Source organism: Pantherophis guttatus, chromosome 4 (genome assembly GCF_059756535.1).
Source record: "Pantherophis guttatus breed Tessera chromosome 4, ASM5975653v1, whole genome shotgun sequence".
In the NCBI taxonomy this organism is placed as follows: Eukaryota; Metazoa; Chordata; class Lepidosauria; order Squamata; family Colubridae; genus Pantherophis; species Pantherophis guttatus.
In genome coordinates this window covers 81,646,832-81,670,376 of record NC_142066.1, presented here as the reverse complement: position 1 = coordinate 81,670,376, position 23,545 = coordinate 81,646,832, and the positions used below count along the sequence as shown (strand labels likewise).

At 42.4% G+C, this 23,545-nt stretch overlaps 1 pseudogene; it reads right to left on the bottom strand.

Annotated features, from left to right (window-relative positions):
- Positions 1-1,405: 1,405 nt before the first annotated feature.
- The window catches only part of LOC148114198 (uncharacterized), a 52,241-nt pseudogene continuing 30,101 nt past the window's right edge, over positions 1,406-23,545 (bottom strand).

Below are 23,545 nucleotides of genomic sequence, written 5' to 3'. Positions count from 1 at the left end.
TGGTCGTCAGTTGGTGAAACAAGTGTGGTGTGATTCCACCCAGAGGCTGAGGCTCGCTGCTTCGGACATCAGGTCCTTGGACTGGGTGCCTCCCTGCCTGTTCACGTGTGCCTTGGCGGTCACATTGTCGGTTAACAGCAACACATGACGGTTGGTTAGCGAGAGGTGGAAATGACGGAGAGCTAGGTGGGCAGCTGTGAGTTCCAACCAATTTATGTCGTGTAACAGATCCTGTGGGGACCATCTGCCCTGTGCCATCTGGGAACCCAGGTGAGCCCCCCAGCCGAATAGACTAGCATCTGAAGTTAGTGTTAGACGTGGCGGTTCCTTGAAGAGACAGCCTTTCTCTAGAGAAGGTGACGTCCACCAGTTCAGGAAGTGGAGAACTTTTGGAGGCATTCTGACTCTTGTTGTGGAGTGACTGATGCCTGCTCGTTGGCTCGGTAGGAGGAATCATTGTAAGGTTCGGGAATGTAACCTCACCCAAGGAACGATGGCCAGACATGAAATCATTTTCCCTAGTAACTGGGACGATACTGCGAGGGAGACAGATCTGGCTGACCTGACCCGAAGTATCAAGGCCCGTATGCTGACTAGATGTTCTGGTGACAGAAAAACCTGGCAACTGACTGTGTCTATCCGGGCACCTAAATGATGGATAGAATGGGATGGAATTAACTGGCTCTTTTCTAGATGTATTGAAAACCCGTGAAGTTGCAGAGCCTGAATAGTCTCTGACAAATCCTGTCTCGCCTGCCTGATGGATGAAGATTGAATCAAATGTCGTCTAGGTAACATTGAAGCCTGATTGGGCGAGCCCGCAGATGGGCTGCCACCATGTCCAGGAGCTTGTGAACGTCCTGGGGGCAGAGGACAGGCTGAATGGAAGGGCCCTGTATTGGAAGTGTTGCCCTGCGTAACAGAATCTGAGATATTTCCTGTGTGAAATCCGAATTGGTATGTGCAGGTAGGCTTCCTTTAATCTATGGATGTAAGCAGATCCCCCTGTCTGATGCAATTTAGAATAGAGGTTAAGGGTTGCATCTTGAATCTCTTGTATTTGATGTGTTTGTTGAGTCTTTTTAGATCTAGTATTCCCCTGCAACCCCCCAATTTCTTGGGGACCAGAAAGAGGATCAAGTAGAAACTGAGACCCTTCTGCGAGACAGGCACCGGTTTTATTGCCTGGATGGAGAGTAGATGAAGGATCTTGGCTTCCATCAGAGACCTCCTGGTGGCATCCCTGGAAAGAGTGCAAGAGATGAATCTCCTTGGAGGAAGGGATGAAAACTCCAATGTGAGACCGAGCCGGATGGTTTGCAGAGCCCAGGCGTCGGTTGTGATGAGCTGCCATTGGGCTGAGAACCTCAAGAGGCGGCCTCCAATGGGAACGTGTGACTGGGAGTCATTTGGACTTGCGGTAAGGTCTACTGCCGGCCCCTCGAAAGGGTCTCCTAGACTGGGGTGGTCTAGACCTGTCCCTGAACTGAGCCCTATCCTGGGATCGGTCTGAAGTTGGGGGGTAAGTCCTCTGATAGGTTGGGGCGGAGTAACCGCCCTCTGCCCCACGAAAGGATTGCCTGCAATAATATGGAGAGTATCTCCTGTCTGTCCTCCTGTGAGACATGGGAAGTACCTTCCTTTTATCCTTGGTCTCTACCAAAATGGGATCTAAAATCTCACCAAAAAGATTATTGCCCTGAAAAGGAGCAGATGCCAATTTCCATTTGGATTTCGTATCGGCTTGCCAATGGCGAAGCCATAATAATCATCTGGAAGTCACATTAGAGGCCAGGGCCCTGGAAGCGAACTTAGCTGCATTAAGGGTTGCATCAGCAGAGTATTCTGCTGCAGCAATTAACTTGTTGATGTCCTGGTGTAACCTGACATCTCCCTGGGGAGCTCTTGCCTGCATTTGGCGCAGCCACAGGAGGGAGGTTCTATTAAAGAAGGAAGCTGCCATGGCTGATCTGATCGCCCAGGCAGCTGCTTGATGTGTCTTACAAACTGACATCTCAGCTTTCCTATCCTCGGTCTTCAGCCCTTCTGCAGAGTCTAAGGGGAGAATATTGGAAGATGCTCGATTGGCAAAGGGAGTATCTATTGTAGGCAACTTAAGCATGTCCTCTACCTCCTGTTCTACAGTGTACATCTTTTTGTCTAATCCGCTGGGATTAGACAAGGATCCAGGTTGAAGCCATTGCTTCTTGATAATGTCTATGAATAATCTGGGAGAAGCAACAGCGTCCTGGGTAATGACCGGTTCTGTAAATAATCAAGCATGGGGATCCTGCTCAGCCGAGCAGTCAGATGCCCCAGCCACAACCCTTAGATTGGCCGTGGTTTTGGCCTTGTATAACAAGGTCTTGAACATGCTAGGGTTGAAAAGGCCAGTGAAGGCTGGTTTGTCTGGAGATCCGCCTTCATCTTCAGAAAGATCATGATCTGCAAATTCTTCCTCCTCCCCAGCATAAGACCATTCACTGCCTTGAGAATCATGAGGCGAGTGAGGGGCCGGGAATAAACCCTATTCTGGTGGGCCTGGTGTACATTGGGAGTGGTACCAGCTGAGTCAGGAGCAGGAAAGCCCCTTCTAAGCAGGGCAGAGTCAATGCCCTTGGCAATGGTCTGAGCTAACATCTGGCAGAGTTCCTAAGAAAGAACAGGGGCCTGGCTTACCTCAGGGTGAAGCCCCGCTGCTGTAGGGGTGAAAGTAGCTGAGGGAGCTGACCTCCTAGGTACTGGAATGTCTCCCTGATCAGATGAGTCCTGTTCTGATATGGGAATAACCTCCACAGCACTCTCAATTAATTCAGTTGGAGGATCTGTGGTAATATCTGGAGACCAATTCAATCTATCTTCGTTTGAAACAGAAGGAGGTGTATCCTGAATTGGAGGGATATTAGGCTCTGGGTGAACAATGACAAGGCCTAGGCCTGAGGAGGCTTCTGCCTGCTTTTTTGCCTTTGCAAATTGTTTCTCTAAGGCTTTTTGCCTTCTTTCTGCATCCTTATCAACAGCTGTGGAAGAAGGGGCCTTGGATCTGGTGGAAGGCCCAGGCTGAGGCACAATTGCCTTACTGTGATCTGAAGACTTAGCTCTCTTAGAAGCAGAGGAATGGGATGCAGTACTTTTGGAGTGAGAGGAGCTGCGATCCGCAATCTTGGAATGACAAGAAAAAAAAGGCAATTCAATCAGAAGAACTTACTAGGACAATGATTATAATAATGATATTATTCCTCACTCCAGTAGTTGTAAATATTTTTTTATTTATTTATTTCAATTTGTATACCGCCCTTCTCCTAGTGCACTCAGGGCGGTGAACAGCCAGAGCTAAAACACATGCAGATACAAAATTTAAAATTGTTAAAAGAATTGGCTTGAGTCAAATTTTAAACGGATTTTAAATTGGAATGTTTTAATTACGGCCAAAATTATTTAATTATTTTAAACAGGTTTTAGATTTTGTATGTTTTGTATGTATGTCTTGTTTTTACTTTGGCTGTTCACCGCCCTGAGTCCTACATTGGAGAAGGGCGGTATAGAAATTTAAACAAATAAAAATAAATAAATAAATAAATTATATAACTGGCCCAATTTAAAACAGTTCAATTTAAAACCCCATGACAATTTAAAACTAAAAAACTAAAAAGACTAAAAAAGGGGGAGGGGGTTCACGCCAGCCCTGCTTGATGGAAAAGAAAAGTTTTCAGGGCACGGCGAAAGACCCGGAGATCCGATATCCTTCATATCTCCGGGAGCAAATCGTTCCAGAGGGCAGGAGCTGCCACAGAGAAGGCCCTCCCCCTGGGGGTCGCCAGCCGACATTGCCTGGTTGACGGCACCCTGAGGAGACAATATGGTGCCAATTTTCCACTGCTGTTAGGTATTAAGTGTGAGACTGATCAATGACCAGCTCTAATAACGCTATAAGAGAAAGGCAGCAGTAATCAATGGTGCGGGAGAGACACAACAATCCCCAAACCATAAAGGCAATATAAGTAAATCAGCCAGCAATGCTAGGCCCAATCGCCAAAACTCACATGGCTCCTTGCTGTGTTTCCGATAAACAAGGACTGCTAATTAAGATCCCTTGAAGGTTTCTGAAAAGTTTGAGGCTGTTGCTCCGTTTCTGAGCTGCTAGAAGCCAAATTTGCCTTTAAAAGCTGCTAGGAGTCAAATTTGCCTTTAAAAGGATTGCCTCCGCTGTGCTGTTAATGGCGGCAATTAGGAGAGGCCCCTGAGGCAAGAGATTAGCTCCGGAGCTAATTAGCTCCACGGAGCTCCCGGCTGCAGCTGGAAAACATCTCAGGCTGTTGGTGGTAATTTTAAAGAGAAAAGGGAGAAAGAGGCTTCTTTCTGTGGCTGGCAGAGTATTTTAAATAATTTTTCTAAGACAGAGAAATTTAAAGCAAGTCTCTTTAGGCTGACTGAGTTGAAACACTGAAGGCTCATGGGAGAAAGAGGCGTGGCTAGGCAAATTCAACTCAGTCTCTGGCCAACCAGGCTAAACTTGAACCCATTGCTTGGACTCTCCAAGCAGCGCACAGGAGATAGTGGTGGCACTTCAGCTCCTATGGTCATTGGATGAAACGGATTATCTAGACCCTTTTCAGTCTGGCTTCAGGCCTGGCTACAGCATGGAAACTGCTTTGGTCACTGATGGATGATCTCTGGTGAGCCTGAGATGGGGGTCATTCCTCTATCTTAGTGCTACTTGACCTCTCAGCAGCTTTCGATACCATTGACCATGGTATCCTTCTGGGACAACTAAGGGAGTTGGGAGTGGGAGGCACTGTGTTACGGTGGTTCTCCTCCTATCTCTCTGGTCAGTCACAGTCAGTATTGGCAGGACAGAGGTCGACCCCTAGGCCCCTCGTTTGCAGGGTGCCTCAGGGCTCGGTCCTCTCTCCCCTCCTATTTAACATCTACATGAAACCGCTGGGTGAGATCATCCAACGATACGGGGTAGGGTATCAGCAATATGCTGATGATACCCAGCTTATATCTCCACCCCACATCAGTTCAGTGAAGCAGTGGATGTGATGTGCCAGTGCCTGGAGGCTGTAAGGGTATGGATGGGAGTCAACAGGCTCAGACTTAACCCAGACAAGACCGAGTGGCTGTGGGTATTGCCTCCTAAAGACTATGTCGACTGTCCATCCTTGGTTCGGGGGGGGGGAGAAATTGTCCCCCTCAGAATGGGTTCGCAATTTGGGTGTCCTCCTAGACTCATAGCTAAGATTAGAGCAACATCTGGCAGCTGTAGCTAGGGGGACCTTTGCACAGGTTCACCTGGTGCACCAATTGCGACCCTACTTGGATCAGGAGGCTCTCCTCACAGTCACTCATGCCCTTGTCACCTCACGGTTAGATTATTGCAATGCGCTCTACATGGGGCTACAGTTGGAGACTACAGTTGGTCCAGAATGCAGCTGCGCGAGCTGTTATGGGTGCACCTAGATACACCCACATTACACCAATTCTCCACAAGCTGCACTGGCTCCCTATTGGTCTCTGGGCACAATTCAAGGTGTTGGTTATTACCTTTAAAGCCCTACATGGCTCAGGGCCAGGCTATCTTCGAGACCTCTTTCTACTGCATAGCTCCCGGGGACCGGTAAGATCCCACAGAGTTGGTCTCCTCCGGGTCCCGTCAGCTAAACAATGCCAGCTGGCAGGTCCGCGGGGGAGGGCCTTGTGGCTGCCCCAGCTCTCTGGAACCAGTTACCTTCTGAGATCCAAACTACCCCAATCCTATTGGCCTTCCGGAAAGCGGTGAAGACCTGGCTTTTCCAGCAGGCCTGGGGCCGTTGATCTCGCTGTTGCAATCTTGCGAGATCTGGCCATGAATGGTGTGCATGGGCTTTTAATGTTTTTAAAATGTTTTTATAATGTTTTTAATAATTTTTCTATGTTCATTGTTCACATTATTTTTGCTGTAAGCCACCCAGAGTCCCTTGGGAGTTGGGTGGCATAGAAATGCAATAAATTAAATTAAATTAAATTAAATTAAATTAAATTAAATTAAATTAAATTAAATTAAATTAAATTAAATTAAATAATTAAATTAAATTAAATTAAATTAAATTAAATTAAATTAAATTAAATTAAATTAAATTAAATTAAATTAAATTAAATTATTAAATTAAATTAAATTAAATTAAATTAAATTATTGTTACTTCCACCATTAATATTCTCCCTTCTTCATCTGTGTATATAGACTTTGCTTTTATTGTTTTTTTGAACAATTAAACCACCCCCTTTCCTTTTGTTGTACCAGCGAGAAACATAGTTTCCCAATTTTATTATATTGTCTTTTGATATGTACTTCTTGTAAGCAAATTATGTCTAAGTCCATTTTTTGCAGTTTTGTAAAGAATCTTTTCTTCATGGAAGAATTTAATCTATTAATGTTAATTGATAGTAGGTTTATTTCTTTTCATTGTTCACTTATAAGTGTGTTTTGTCATTCTAGCTGACTTGTTTCTCTCTACCCTTTTGTTCTTGTTCCTTCTCGTTCTGCTCATCTCTTTTGTTCAACTTCACTTCCTTCTTGCTGCTTAGTCGTAATTTCATCTGTCATTAATTCCTCTTGTCCTCTATTTCCTACTTCCTCTCTTCTTATTTGTTCTCCTGTGGCTTAAAGTAATAGTTATAGAATTCATATGCACTATCTAGAGAGTCCAGTCTGTGTTTTCTATCATTCCAGATAACCAAAATTCCCTCTGGTATCCGCCATCTAAAGTTTACTTGGTGTTTGGTCAACTGTCCTGTCAGAAATTGATACTGCTTCCACAGGTCTCTAACTTATTTGGATACTTGTTTTAGGACCACAATCCCTCTTCCTTTATGTTTCAGTATTTCCTCTTTTATTTTTTTTAAGGATTTCTGCTCTTATTGTTTTTGTTGTTGTTGTTGTTGTTGTTGTTGTTGTTTTTCATGAATCTTACATGTACCTCCCTTGGGAGTTTGTTCTTTTTAGTTTTTTCATGAACCTTACAGGTACCTCCCTTGGGAGTTTGTTCTTTTTAGCATAGCTAGTGTGAATTCTGAACACTTCATCATGACGGTGCTGGAGTGGGAAACCCCTTGCACCCACAAGCAATTGCAGAGCTTTCTGGGTTTCTCTAAGTTCTATCAGCAATTCATCCCCTCTTTTGCCCAGATAGTGCTTCCAATTACTAATTTGTTGAAAACCAAAGAGATAGATAAGCTGAAACCCAGCCAACCGCTAAAATAGTCTATGGAAATTCCAAGCAGCATTCAAGAAACTGAAAATATTGACTTCCGGTTTGGCTCCGCGAGCTTCGCTGACGCTCTTTCATGAGCGCCCGATCCCCGGCACCATAAATGCCGCCAGAACAGCCGAAAAACAGCTGTCTGGCGGCGAAAAACCCTCTCCCCAGGCAAAGGGGAGAGAGAAGAGCCGACAGGCAGGGGTAAAGCCCCCCAAGTGCGCCAGGAGAAATCCTGGGGCGCGAAGGGTGTGGGCTCCCTATTGAAGCCTGTCAAGCTGCTCCGGATCAGGGACGACTCCGCTAAAGCGGAGCTAGAGGCTGCAACCAAAATCTGCTGAAAACAACTGGGGGGACTTTTAACATCTTTACTTTGATTGCAGACAGAGCAAATCAGGAGAAAAAAAAGAAAAATCGCAAGTAACACTTTAACTCCGTTTTAAAATGCAGAAAATGGCTCCTGAGAGCGGGAGGAGGAAGCTACTAGGGAAAGTGCTTGTTAACGCTTGTTAACGTTTGCAACAGTGATAAAGCTACTGGATTACACCTTAAGAGAAAGTTTTAAAGTGGAAGCGTCCAGGAAAAGAATTTGGTACCGAGGAAAAGAATTTGGTACTGATTTTAATTAAAATTTTGCTTCTACACTGTGTGGAAAATAGTTGGAATTGTCGTCCTGATAGCTGGATGAATACAAAGTGGCTGAAATATGTCTGACATCAGGGCTGGTGAATCAGCAAATTCTCAAGCGGTGACTGTTCAGGTTTTTCAAGAACTTTTAGACTCTTTTAATTCTGCTCTTTTGGATACAATTGAAAGAGCTTTTTCAAAAAACAGCTTGGAAAATCATAAGCAGTTGTTGGAGGGGCAGCAGGGTGAATCAGCAATTTCTCAAGCTGTGACTGTTCAGGTTTTTCAAGAACTTTTAGACTCTTTTAATTCTGCTCTTTTGGATACAATTGAAAGAGCTTTTTCAAAAAAAACAGCTCGGAAAAACATAAGCAGTTGTTGGAAGGGCAGCAGGAAATTACTCAGAGGAGTTTGCTTTTGGAAGATCAAAAGGATGTCAGGATTGAAAGGCAGGCTGGCAAAGTTGAAATAAAGGTTTTGGCGGGCGTTTCCATTCAATTGATAGAAAAGCAACAAATAGACTCTTTATTGCAAGCTGACAATCTTTATGGCAACAAATTTTGGCTATATGGACAAAGGAATGGATTGAATGATTATACAAGCAAGAAGAGTCGAAATGGGGATTTCAAATTAGAAAACGTGACCTCAAGAAGAGAGCGAGTATTTCAGAAACATCAACCTCAAATCAACATTTTAAAATTTTCAAAAATAAAATTGGGGGGAATCTTGAAAGAATTTATAAAAAAAAAGGATGTCACTGCGTTATTTTATTTACCAGCTGAGCTCATTATTTCTGGACTGTCAGACTCTCCGTAGCTTTGCCAACTTCTTATCAGTAAGCTACGTGTTTCCGCATCCACCCACATTCCTTCTCACACTCTTTCCTTTGTTCTCTTGCCAGAGGTCCAGCTCACATAGCCGGCAAGAATTATTTTCAAAAATGTAGCAATTAACTTTTCTTAGTTAGTGAGGTGTTTTATTTTCTTTATAACAAATAAATGAGTTTTATTAGAAACCTTCCTCGCGTTTCTTTTCAGATTATTGCAACTTGGAATAAGCCTCGATTCATCTCCTCCTCTAAACCAGGGTAATTAGTCCCAGAGCCAAACATGGGATTAATAAATGCCCTGACATCTGGTAGCTCGGACGGTTTGATTTATGGCTTTTTTCCTTGTTTTGTTATTTCTGATAAGAGCGCATAGGCAATTAGTTTTTAGCTACTGAGGTACGCTAATTATCTTTGCTGAGATGCCGAAACAGAAGTAAAACAAATACACAATGTATTTTGCTGAGAAGGTGGCAGAAAGGAGGTTTCCAGATTTCCAGCCCCTTACTACAGCCACACGCCTAGAACAAGAAAAAGCCGTGGGAACAGAAATGGAGACAGATAAGACAGAAGCTGTTTTTGAAGATGATGATTTACGACTGAGGTCAGTAACATTTTCTTCTGATCTTCCAAGCTCTGAAAAAGTCTTCCCAGAACCTTCTGAATTTGTAACGCTCGATGCAAGGCCAAAGCACACTGCTGAGCAAAATTCCTCCCACACAGAGAGAGAAACAATTCATTACTCTTCTCAAAGCCCTGAGCTCACCCAGCGTGAGATGGCTATGAAAGCCTATCGTGACCGTATAAAACTCTATGAACAGCAGCTATCCCAGGCAAAAATGGCTATATCTATGCTTGAGCAAGATAAGGGAGATAACTTAAATTTTTCAAAAAGCGCCATATTGTCTTCTTGCTCAGAGCCAAAGACACTCCCCCTGGTGGATTCTGTGTCAGGCCAATTAAGGCAAAGAGCACTGCATACGTCACATGAAAGTCTCCCTGATCAAGTTACACATGTCTTACATAACCACTCCTACTCTAAAGCATACAATGCCCCAAATGCAAAGCTGCCCGAAGCTAAAGGTGCAGCACCATCTGCTGGCAAAAGTAATTTACTACAGGAAGCTGAAATGCCACAAGTGTTTCCACAGGCCCAAACTCAAACACCCCCTGGCGGTGTTGGTGTCCTTTTAGATGGAACACAGCAAAGGCAAATGATTGCATCTCCAGCAGGTCATGCCAATATTGCAGATCAAGCACAAATGGCAACTGGAATACAGCAGATTCCAGTGCATCAGCCACAGCAGCTACAAATGCCTGCATATGTGCCCCAGCCACAAGTGCAAATAGGGCCACCTCCTGGCCCACCTCCAATGGCACAACCAAGACCATTTTTAGGTCCACAACAGGCACAGCAAATACCACAGGCATTTCTGCCAGCACAGCCAGCGTACCAAGTGCAGGCTCCTCACCAGGCATTTTCTGTCTCTCCACTAACTGGTGAGTCAAAACTAAAAATGTCAGGACACAATTACAAAGCCTGGGTCAGTGAGATTACACTATTGCTTCTTAGAGAAGGCAGTCACTGTATGGTATTTAACCCACCTGCTCAACCATGGGACTTTGCAATAAGAGATTTAGAGATAAGGGCTCGCACAACATTATTGATGTCCATGGATACTGAACTGCAGGTCACTTTTCCACCAAACACAACAGCCCGTCAAATTTGGGCTGAATTGGAAAATTGCTACAGGCCTGTCTCAATTGAATCTTCATGTTTACTCATGTCTGAACTCCACGGTTCGAGATTGAAACCTGGTGAACAAATTGGAGGACATTTGACCAAACTGAAAGGTCTGAGAACAGAATTGAGAGAAAGAGGCCATAACATTGAAGATATTCAAATGATCAGCATCATTATTAACTCTTTGAATTATGAATGGAAAGATGCTGTCACAAAAATTAACCAAGTCCCAATTGCTCAACGCACAGTGGACAATGTCTGTAGACTTTTAATTGAGGAAGAGGCATTCATGTTAGCTACTCCACACTTGAGAGGACCACCCGCATCAAAGGCTCCAGCTAGTCGCCCCTTCCGAGGAAGGACCTACGCTCCAAGGACGCCAAGATGCTACACCTGCAATCGTGTGGGACATGCCACCCGGGATTGTTCCCAACGAGTTCCAGCTCCCGTCACGTACCAGCCCAGAGGAACAGATTCCAGAGGCAGAGGCAGAGGCGGAAGACAAGGTCGTCGTGGTCTCCGGCGTGATCCACAAACTCCACTCGCCACATTGGCTTTAACCAATGATCCACAACCTCAACCAGAGTACGACAGACGACTCCTGTGGACTTTGGACAGTGGTGCAGCATTGCATGTTACCTACAGAAAGGAACTTTTCACAGAAATGCACGAGCCTGAACCAGAACTATGTGAACTTTATTCTTTTTCAAATCATCCTTGTCAGGTCAAAGGAAAAGGAACTGTTTATGTTGAAGAGCTCGATGCATTCATTCCTGATGTTTATTACATACCAACAGCAACCAGTAATTTGCTTAGTCAGTGTCACTTGTCTAGAAAGTTAAAGTTCCAAGTTCACCACCTTGAAAAAGCAAGTTACATAGTTAAAGATGGAGATATTGTTGCTGAAACCATATTAATTGGTGGTGTTTATTACTTAAAGCCAAAGCCTAAAAAACAAACACAGGCAAGTATGCAAACTCCAAAAAGGGAACGCACAGGCCCAGAGAGAGATGCTCCAGAGAGAGATCCTGTTGCTACCCCTAAGGCTCCTAAAGCCAACAAAAATAGAATTGGTAAACAGGTTGCTCAGAGCAAGCCTGAGGTTCCGCATAAAAATGTTAATGTTGAGAATTCACTAACAGGTAAACCTTTGCATTCCAGGTGTATCCACAAATGGCATAGAAGATTGGGGCATGCCAGTTTCCATGTTCTTAGGAAGATGCCGGAGTTCGCAAAAGGTTTGGATCTAAAGGGGTGTAAGGTGTTTTTGGATTGTGCTGTATGCAAAAAGGCCAAATCCAAAGCAGCAGCCATTCCCAAACGCGCTACACGCCTGTCAACACGCATTTTTGATTTGGTTCACATTGACATAGTTGGTCCTTTCCCGCCATCATTTGGTGGTAGAAAATATTTTCTAACAATTGTTGATAATTACTCTAGATATGGATATGTATATCCTATGAAAGAAAAATCAGAGACCTTTCAGATCTTTAAAGACTTTGCAACCCTTGTTTCTACCCAACACCAAGTTCGCATCGCCAGAATCCAGAGTGATCATGGTGCCGAGTTCATGTCTCAGCGTTTCCAGGACTGGATGCGTAAGAATGGAATTCTTCATCAGACTTCGCCCCCTGACACACCGGCTCACAACGGAGAGGTACTGCAAACCATGATGCGTTGTCTCCTAGAAGACGCCAACCTTGATATGATATACTGGGGTGAAGCTATCAAGTATGCAAATTACATTGTAAACCGTACTTGGAGCAGTGTAATAAATCAGACTCCTTTCTTCATGTTGTATGGCTACAAGCCTGATCTTAAAAACATCCATATTTTTGGTTCATACGCTATGGTGAACATTCCCTTAGCTCAAAGAAGAAAAGGAGGTCCAACAGCAAAGAGACTGAGATTTATGGGTATTGATGATAACTCAAAATGGAGCAAATTTATTGACTCTAAACATGCAATTGTGATTTCCCAATCTGCTAATTTTGAAGAAGATATTGACTGGTCCAGGATTCATTCCAATGATCCTGGAGTTTATTTTCCCAGAGATGATACTGCTGATGCTACGCAGATTGATGATCAAGATTCTACTTATTCTTCTCAACCCGATGTTCCGTCTTCGCAAGCCGCGGATGCTGACGCTAGCGACGAAAGTGAAGACGAGGACAAAGAAGAAGAAGACTGGACAGTTGTCCCGAGACGTTCCAAGAGGGCCACAAAAGGGATCCCTCCACAACGATATTCTTGGCAACTGACAAAAGCACCCTTGCCTTTGATTTGCAATGTCACACTTCCACCTGATAATTTCACGCAAATCAAGCAGCTCTCTGATTCAGAGCAAGACAAATGGTATGATGCAATGCAGGTTGAAATGGACAGTCTAAAGAAACTTAAAGTATTTACACCTGCAAAACCTCCAGCAAACAAAAAGGTCATTGGCACTCGATGGGTCTACAGAATCAAAAAGAAACCAAATGGTGAGTCACTGTACAAGGCCAGACTTGTAGCTCAGGGTTTCGCTCAACGTTATCCTGAGGACTACACAAATACTTACTCACCGACAGTCAGAACTGAGAGTGTAAAAATTGCTTTAGCAACTGCAACTATCCTTGGTTTAGAAGTTTTCCAGTTTGATGTTGACACGGCTTATCTACATGCAGACCTAGACGAAGAGATCTACGTGAGAAGTCCTCCAGGATTCCGACAGCAAGAAGGGGATACCTGGTTCCTAAACAAAAGTCTTTATGGTCTGAAACAATCTGGTTTAATGTGGTATTTATGTCTTACTGACAAACTAAATTCAATGGGCTTTATTAAGTCCGAAACTGATGAGTGCGTGTTCACAAAAAGATCTAACAATGCATATGAGATAGTTCTTGTTTATGTTGATGATATTGTTTATATTGGTCCAAATAAGCAAATGAGTGAAATTTTTGCCAAAGCTTTGCAGAGATACTTCACATTGAAATCATTGGATCACATTAGCACTTATTTAGGTGTTCAGATTGAAAAAACACAGAAGGGGTTTAGTCTTTCACAAGAAGATAAAATTGAACAAGTTTTGCATCATTGCAACATGAAGGATGCTAACACAACAAAGACACCCATGCAAACAGATTTTCACAACTTGACACAAGAAGAAAGTCCTGAGTTCAAAGATCAAACACTTTATCGTTCAGTCATTGGGTCACTGTTATACATTAGTAGTTGGACCAGACCCGACATTGCACTTAGTGTTAATCTCTTATCTCGACACGTAGGTAAGGCAAAACAGTTTCACTGGACATGTATTAAGAAATTATTGAGATACCTAAAATACACCAAACATTTGAAATTATTGTTAGAACCAACACATACTGATTATGCAGAATTATGTTGTTATGCAGATTCTGATTGGGCAAGTGATAAGAAATCACGTAAAAGTACTTCAGGTTATATGATGTTCTTAAATGGATGTCCTGTTTATTGGCAAGTACGTAAACAGAATTTTGTTTCTTGTTCATCTACTGAAGCTGAATATGCTTGTGTTTCAGATGCATGTAATTCTCTAACTTGGTTTGATACTTTAGTCACAGATATCTGGACACACCCGATCCGACCGATCACCGTGATGGAAGACAATGAATCGGTGGTTTATATTTCTGAATCTCATTTCACAGGTTCTAGGTCCAGACACATTGACATCCGTTATCAAAACATAAAACATTTAGTGAAAAAAGGTTTTGTCAAAATGCAATATGTATCCACACATGATCAAATTGCTGATATGCTCAACAAACCACTTCCAGCAGCTCAACATGAGTATCTGCACAAGAAGATGTGCCTTATTTGATGATGTACTGATATTCGCTCAACTGGCAAAGAAGGGGAATGTCACTGCGTTATTTTATTTACCAGCTGAGCTCATTATTTCTGGACTGACAGACTCTCCGTAGCTTTGCCAACTTCTTATCAGTAAGCTACGTGTTTCCGCATCCACCCACATTCCTTCTCACACTCTTTCCTTTGTTCTCTTGCCAGAGGTCCGGCTCACATAGCCGGCAAGAATTATTTTCAAAAATGTAGCAATTAACTTTTCTTAGTTAGTGAGGTGTTTTATTTTCTTTATAACAAATAAATGAGTTTTATTAGAAACCTTCCTCGCGTTTCTTTTCAGATTATTGCAACTTGGAATAAGCCTCGATTCATCTCCTCCTCTAAACCAGGGTAATTAGTCCCAGAGCCAAACATGGGATTAATAAATGCCCTGACAAAGGATTGGAAAAAATATAGAAAGAACAGAAGAACAGAAGAGTAAGAAAGATATCATCTTGTAGATTTTGAAATTTGCATTTGGCAAATATGTGTTTTAATGGTATTAAGAGATTTTTAAAATGTTTAACATAAGATTATATTATTTTAAAGATATATGAGATAAATTGTGTAAGTTTTCAAGATGCCCAACTTTTTGAAGCAAAGAAGATTAATGTTAAATTTAGAATTCTATTACAAAATGATAATTAGTTTTGGATAGTAAAAGGGCTGCTTTCTAAAAAGTTAGAGGTATTAAAATGGTTAATTGAAAATTTGAAAGATATCCTCCTGCAGATTTTGAAATTTATATTTGGTAAATAAGTGTTTTAATGGTATTAAGAGATTTTTAAAATGTTTAACATAAGATTATATTATTTTAAAAGATATATGAGATAAAACGTGTAAGATTTCAAGATGCCCAATTTTTTGAAGGAAAGAGGATTAATATTAAATTCTGAATTTTATTAGGGAGTAATGTTCAAAAAGAATGATGTTCGAGGGTAAGGAAATGAAATTTATTCATGATTTTTACTGCTTGTAATACTGCTAAAGTATTGGATTATACATCAAGAAAAAGTTTTTTTTATAACTAGGAAGAATGAATTAATTTAATTGGTCTTGAGAATTTATAAAAGGGAGGTTGATGAATTGGAGCAAGGGGAGTTAAAGAACGTGTGGGAGTTTTGAACTTTATAATTAGTTAGTTTATTTTAGCATATGTTTGTTAGATGCTATACTGTTGCAGGAAAAGAAACGGAACCAGGCCAAGCTCTTCAATGCAGGAAAGAGTTTATTGTGCACGGTTCAAACAGTCCAAAGACAAGCAAAAAGTCTGAACATTGATGGCTTCTTTTGGCCATGTATTTATACAGTTTAAAGGCAGAGTTATTACAGAGGGTGATATATTTCACACGTAGAAGCTGCCCTTTCATCTATCTAAAGGAAAGGAAATAACAATTCGATTCTCACGGGCTCAGGTTCTCAGCTCTGGAGCTCAAGACATAATAAAAGGGGAGATAAGAGGCTTGAAGATGCCTCAAGAGCAGTAAAGGATGCCGCACTTCTTATCTAGGGATATACATGACATTTGGGGTGCAATAAACAGTAAACAACAGGATGTATCTGTTTAGGGTCAGTTTGCCCTTTTACAATTCTGTGCCTACGTCAAATACCTTTTGCCATCTTAGCACCTTGGCATGGAAGAGGCACTCCTGTCTTGACCAAAGATTTGGAATTATAATATTTGAGTTTTATCCCAATATCGTATCTTAGCCTAGCTCAATACCCTGTTTTTGCTCTGGGAAGTCGATGGGGGAGGGTGGGATAAGGGTTGGGGTGGGAAAAAAGTGGTGAATAGAGAAATGTTTTAACAGAAGAAAGTATCTACGATTAGAATACAGGAGTTGCTCAGATACTAAAGGAGGAGAATATTTCACAGCAAAGAAGTTAGAAAGGAGAGAGGAGGAGAGGGTAGGAAGAGGAGATGGAGGGAGAGGAATGGAAGAAAGGAGAGGAGGAAAGGAAGGGGACAGGAGTAGGAATGAAGGTGAGAAGGGGGGAAGAAGAGAGAAGTGGGGGAAAGGAAAAAGAAGTAGGATGAGGTAGGAGAGGAGGAAGGAGAAAGTAGGAGAGAAGAGGAGGGAGGGAAGGGAAAGAAAGGAGAAGAAGAAGGTTTGTTGTGGAATGAGGGAAGAAAGAGAAGAAGAGCAACTCTGAATGTAATTAAAATGTCTTATTTTAATGCTTTCTTTAAGGGAAACATGTATATGTAGGATTTATCATGTATAAGAAAATGTACATTTTCTATTATGTGGGGAGGGGGAAAGGGTGGGGGGAGAAAATTGTTTGTATTTCTTATAAAACTTTTCAATTAAAAAAAAAGAAACTGAAAATATATTTTTTTTGTTAAAACACCTGGATACAAAGAAACCATTTGTAATTCAAGCTGATGCCAGTGATTTGGCAGTCGGAGTGGCTCTACTCCAAAAAATTAAAGAAGGCAAATTGCAACCATGCATTACACCTCTAAAAAGTTAAGTGAAACTGAACAAAGGTGGGCAGAATTGGAGAAAGAGGCTTTTGCAGTCAGGTGGGCACTCCTGATTTGGAGGCATTTCCTGGAAGGGAGCAAAATACCCTTCCAAGTCTGGACCAATCACAAGAAATTAGAAGCTCTCAGAACCCTGAGGAAAATGTCCCCAAAACAGGTCAGTGGGCACAGTATTTCCAATGGTATAATTTTACTTTGAGGTATTTAATAGGGGGGAAAAACTTTCTGGCAGATACCCTGTCCAGGCTACCCCAATACAATAGTGCTAAGGCAGAAGTGGTTAAGCCTATGCTCCTGGCTTCCCAGCTAGCAGCCAAAGTTGTCACATGCTCTCAGGGAGGACCCCTCCACCTTAGACAACACCACCATCATGGCGTTCAAAAAAGCATGGGAAACAGATGGGTGGTTCTGTGCTCACAAACACACCTACACAATAAAGGATGGGCTAGCTTGAGTGGGAGACAAACTGTATGTCCCAGCCAGAGAAAGATTTATTTATTATTTATTTATTATTTAAATGTTTATACCGCCCTTCTCCCGAGGGACTGGGGGCGGTGCACAGCCACAATAAAACAACATATCTCCATAAAATTTAAAAACAGTTTAAAACATATTAAATAATTTGGCCCTTATATTAAAAACTAAAAAACTAAAACACCCATTAAAATTCATTATTTAAGCCAGCCCACCTGGCTGGAACAGTAAAGTCTTAAGGGCACGGTGAAAAGTACGTAGGTCAGGGATCATACGTATCTCTGGGGACAATTCATTCCAGAGGGCAGGTGCTCCCACAGAGAAAGCTCTCCCCCTGGGGGTCGCAAGTCAACATTGTTTGGCTGACGGCACCCTGAAGAGTCCCTCTCTGTGGGAGCATATTGGCTGGTGGGAGGCTATCAATGGCAGAAGGCGATCTCATAAGTACCCAGGTCCTAAGCCATGGAGCGCTTTAAAGATGGTAACCATCACCCAGAAGACCACCAGGAGCCAGTGCAGCTCGCACAGGAGAGGTGTTACATGAGTGTGCCATGTCACTCCCATAATCACCTGCGCAGCCACATTCTGGACCAGCTGGAGCCTCCGACTGCTTTTCAAGGGAAGCCCCATGTAGAGAGCATTAGAGTAGTCCAGACGGGAAGTGACGAGGGCATGAGTGACCGTGCGCAAGGTGTCCCAATCCTGAAAGGGATGCAACTGGTAAATCAGGCGAACCTGATAAAAAGCCCCCCTGGCCACTGCCGTCATACGATCTTCTAAAGACAGCAGTGCATCCAGGAGGATACCCAAGTTGCGAGCCCTCTCTGAGGGTGCCAAGATCTCACCCCCAATAGTTAGCGATGGAGCCAGCTGGCTATACCGGGATGCCGGGAACCACAGCTACTCAGTCTTGGAGGGGTTGAGTCTGAGCTTGTTTCTCCCCATCCAGATCCACATGGCCTCCAGGCACCAGGACATCAGGTCAAGGGCATCATTGGGGTGGTCCGGGGTGGAAATGTACAGCTGAGTATCATCAGCATACTGGTGGAACTTCACCGCAAAACCATGGATGATCTCACCCATTGGCTTCACATAAATGTTGAGCAGGAAGGGCGAGAGGACTGACTCTTGCAGCATCCCACAAACAAGGCACCTCAAGGTCGACCTCTGTCCCCCTGCCAACACAGACTGCATACAGTCAGAGAGGAAGGAGGAGAACCACCGCATTCCTAACCCGCCCCCCATTCCTAACCCCTCCAACCGGCGCAGCATGATATCATGGTCGATGGTATCAAAAACCGCTGAGAAGTCCAGGATAGAGGAACAACCCATGTCCCGAGCCCTCCAGAGATCATCAATGCGACCAATGCCGTTTCCGTGCTGTACCCGGCCTGAAGCCTGACTGGTACGGATCTAGATAGACAGCTTCATCCAGGTACTGGAAAAGTTGTCACCCACAACCTTCGCCGGGTCCAGGGAAGGCTTCTTGAGGAGGAGCCTCACCACCGCCTCTTTCAGGGCAGAAGGGAAGAAACCCTCACTCAGAGAAGCGTTAATAATCACCTGGAGCCAGCCTCGTGTGACCGCCCGGGAGGCCAGCACCAACCAGGAGGGACACGGATCCAATAAACATGTGGCCGCGCTAAGCCTACCCAGAATGCTGACCACGTCCTCGGGAGTCACAAGGTCAAACTCCTCCCAGATAACACTCTCAAGACCCACCTCCATCACCCCATCGGAACCTACCCAGACGGAGTCCAAGCCTTCCCGAATCTGAGCGATTTTGTCATGCAGGTATTGCACAAAATCTTCAGCCCTACCCTGCAAGGGGCCTTCCCGCACTCCCAGATGAAGTAGGGAGCAGGTCACTCTAAACAGGGTGGCTGGGCGGTTCTCTGCAGATGCAACAAGAGTGGAAAAATAATTAGATTTTGCCCTTCTTATTGCCACTAGGTAGATCTTAATATAAGACCTCACCAGTGTTCGGTCAGATTCGGAGCGGCTGGCCCTCCAATCGCTCTCTAGGCATCTTTTCCAGTGCCTCATCTCTCTCAGCTCCTCAGAAAACCAAGGAGCCAATTGAGATCGGCACCGGGTCAGAGGCCACAAAGGCACGACACTGTCCAAAGCTCCAGCGGCCACCCTATCCCAGGTGGCCACCAGTTCTTTTTTTTTTTATTGCAAAAGTTTTACAATTACATTTTCACCCCTTTTTCCCCCCACCCCCCCCAAACTTCCCAACCTCCCTAACTCTCCCTAACCCTCCCCTCCCCCCAGACTTCCTTATAATATACTCATAACTGGTAAAGAAAGATTAAAAAAAACACACAAAAAAAAACCCTTAATATAACACTTATGTAAAAACTTGAACCCCTCCCTCCCCTTTATAGTTTTTCTTTTTACCCTCATTACATTAAAATATTTCTAATACATTATTTTCAAATAAAAGCTATTTGATACTTTCTAGTTTGATATTTGTTCTGAACATATTCTATCCATCTTTTCCATTCCCATTCATAAGTCTCTTGTGAACAATCTTTTAAGTATGCTGAAATCTTCGCCATCTCTGCAAAACTGGCCATCTTCAAAGTCCATTCCTCAATAGTGGGCAAAGCTTCATTTTTCCAATATTTACCTATCAACAATCTTGCTGCTGTTATCATATACAATATCAGTTTTGTTTCACCCGATGTAAAACCCTTAACTATACCCAATAAAAACAATTGTGGAGAGAATTGAATTTTTTTCTTCAAAACATTTTGCATGACCCACCAAATTTTTATCCAAAAAGCCTTAACTTTCCTACAGGTCCACCAAACATGATAATACGTAGCATCCAAACATTCACATCTCCAACATTTTGGCTGAACATTAGGGTACATACATGACAACTTTTTGGGATCTAAATGCCATCTATAAAACATTTTATAGAAATTTTCCCTCAGGTTCTGCGACTGTGTAAATTTAACATTCTGAACCCAAATTTTTTCCCATGTTTCCAACATCACTGGTTCTTCAAAATTTTGTGCCCACTTAATCATACTATCAATAGTCCGTATACTTTGTTTTTTCCTCAATGTGTAAGCCAACCATCTGCCCGGTTTATTAGCGTTACAAAATGTATTGTGCTTCGCATATTGTAAGTTTGTTGCAACTTGTTCCGCCATAAGCATTTGGAATTGGTCTTTCAAAAGTTTTATAGCACCGCATATTCTTTCATCTGTTGGATTTTTAATAAGTAACTGTTCTTTATTCTTTATTTCTATTTCCAATTCAGATCTTTTCTTTTGTCGAAACAGTCTATGTTTAGAATTCATGTAGATAAGTACCCCTCTCATATAAGCTTTACTTGCGTCCCACACAATTTCTATTGGGGTACCTTTATTCAAATTTATTTCAAAAAATTCTTTCAAATGCTTTTTAAGTTCTGTTGTGTTTTTTTCATATCTAAACAAGTTCTCATTTAATCTCCAAGAACGTGTCTCAACCTTATCCATCTCAATTTCTATCCATACTGGGCTATGGTCAGTCAAAATTCTTGGAAAAATCTTTGTTCTTTTTGTCTTGACAAGTAAACTATCTGACAACAAAATAAAATCAATCCTAGAGAAGGATCTATGTCTATCTGAATAAAAAGTATAATCCAGTTCTTTTGGATTATGTATTCTCCAAATATCTTTTAGTTCCAAATCTTCTTTCATATCAAAAAAGGTCTGAGGTAACCTAATCCTAGATTTCGCTGAACTTCTTTTGTCTAATTTAGAGTCTATTACTCCATTCCAGTCTCCCATAATTAAAATAGATCTATAGTCCCATTGTAGTATTTTAGTATGTAACATTTTATAAAAATAATCCTGTTGTTGGTTGGGAGCATAAATTCCTATCAAAAGAATTTGGCCATATGTTGTAAGTAATTCAATTGCTACAAACCTACCATCTTCATCTGTTTCTATAACTTTAGCCGTAAATTTCTTATTTACATAGATAACCACACCATTCTTTTTTTGCAACGTTGAAGATATAAAATGTATTCCTAATTTGGAGTTTATCAAGTATTTTTGATCTTGAACTGTAATATGCGTTTCTTGTAGACAAATTATATCATTATTAAATTGTTTCAAATATGTAAATAATTTCTTCCTTTTCTGTGCTGAATTCAACCCATTAACATTCCAAGATAAACACTTAAGCATCATCTTCATCTTTCTGGAGCAAAGAGCAGAATAACCGAATATCATCCACGATCTTCGGAGTCGCTCCCCCCATGGCTCCAGTCTCTTGTGTAGTAGTCTTAGCTCCCTTCTTGTCTTGTCTTTCCTGTTGTTGTTGTTGCTTTTGTTTAAGTAATTTAGATTGAGCTCGAGTTATACGTTGATCCTTAACTTCGATCATCCGAACCGGGTCCAAGATTGGAGAAGATTCCAGCAAAGGCTCATCCAAAAAACCTCCTTCTGCGCCTTGCATTTCCTCTGGTTCCTGCTTAGACTGTTCTTGCAATTCTCGTTGAGGTTGCTTCTCATCACTCTCCTTAATCTCCAAAACTGTAGATGTACGTGGGGATGGTGTTCTTTCCTTAAGAATAGTAGTGTAGAAGTGCTCTGCCTTCTCCACGGTGTTCAAACGATATCTTTCTCCCTTGTATCTGAAAATTATACCAACTGGGGCGTCCCACCGAAATGGTATCTGTTGATTTTGCAATTCTTTAACAAGAAAGCCGAATTCTTTTCTGGTTTTCAACATTTTATGAGGTAGTTCTTTATAAATTCCAATTCGTGAGCCCCCCACTTGCACAGAGGTGTAAAAGGATTTTTGCAGGATGTCATTTCTTATTTCTCTGTCTGTAAAATATATGACCACATCTCTGGGCAATTGTCTTTGTCTGGCCACCCAAGAATTCACTCTATAAATTTTATCTATTTTGTGAAAAACCACATCGGGATTAACTTGTAAAATCTTGGCCAAAGCCTCAGAACAGACCTGTCTCAAATCCTGTCTATCCTCTTCTCGAATTCCTCGAAGCCGTATTGCAAACTCCATTGCCCTGAATTGTACCATCACAATTTCATTTTCAACTCTCTGCATTTTATTGTCAACATCAGCAATTTTATAATCATTGTCTTTCATCTTAACATTAACTTCTGATTTAAATTCTTCAACTTTAGAATTAACTTTAATAATAAATTCTGCCAGGCCAGACGCCACTTCTGATATTTTTTTGGTCACCTTATTTTGATTCTGTTTCACCATATCTTTAACTTCATTAATTTCCTGCATAAATTCCTGGTGTGACTTTTGAAGTTTGTCATCTATCTCCTGTTGAGATTTTTGAAATTTATCATCCAGAATTTTAGAAATAAATTCTTTTAAATCTCCCACGTCAAAATCTTTTTTCTGAGTCTGTATCTGTTGTTCAGGGGGAGGCTGTGTTTTATGTGTGGGAGATCCACCTCCTGTTGCCTTCGCTTCCTGCTTCTTTGAGGCCATCCTGCCACGTAAGCTAGTTTTACTAAAAAGGGAAGTTCTTCTTCCTCTTCTCCCACCTCCACAAAGACTTCTGAAAAAGTCCCCCAGATTTATTCAAATAAAAACTAAAGTAAAGCAAAGTCCAGTATTGAAAAGGGAGAAATTTCCTCTTATTCTCTTGTTACAAACGAAGCAACTTCGTAACAGTTTAGAAACTTTGTGACAAAGCAAGATGAGTTCAGCAATCCACACTCGCCAGCTCGTTAACTCTAAGGCTAAGCGCCATGTTTTTACAGTTCACTTTCACTCATCCGCATTTTTTCGCTCAGATTAGAAAGCCAAGAAAACTCTAATACTTGCGATTCTGAGTTTCAGGGTTCAAGTAGAGATATGCTGCTTGTTAAGGCTAATTCCTTTCCTTTAAATTTGAAGTTTCCTGTAGCCGGCTTGTTCTGCAAAAGCAGACTTGTCCCACGCCGCCCGGAGTCCAGCAGGTTGAACGGGAGCCGCTCCTGTTCCCTCCCCTATTCCCTGGGGGGGTTGCAGGGGCTCAACCTGTGCCCTGCGATCTCTCTTCAAAGTTCCTAAAGATTTTGAAGTTTTCGAGCCGCTTCTCAGTTGCGAAGCGGCTCTACAAGCGGCGGGGCTGGCGGAGCTTCAAAAGGCACCACCGCTGCCGAAGACGAGGAAACCGGAAGTCAAGGTGGCCACCAGTTCTTCAGTCGAGTCGTAAGCCAGAGCCTCAGGGAATGGCCCAAGCTCCATCAGGAACCTATCCGGATACATCAGGCGCCTGGCACGCCTGATGTAACCTAGTCGGTTC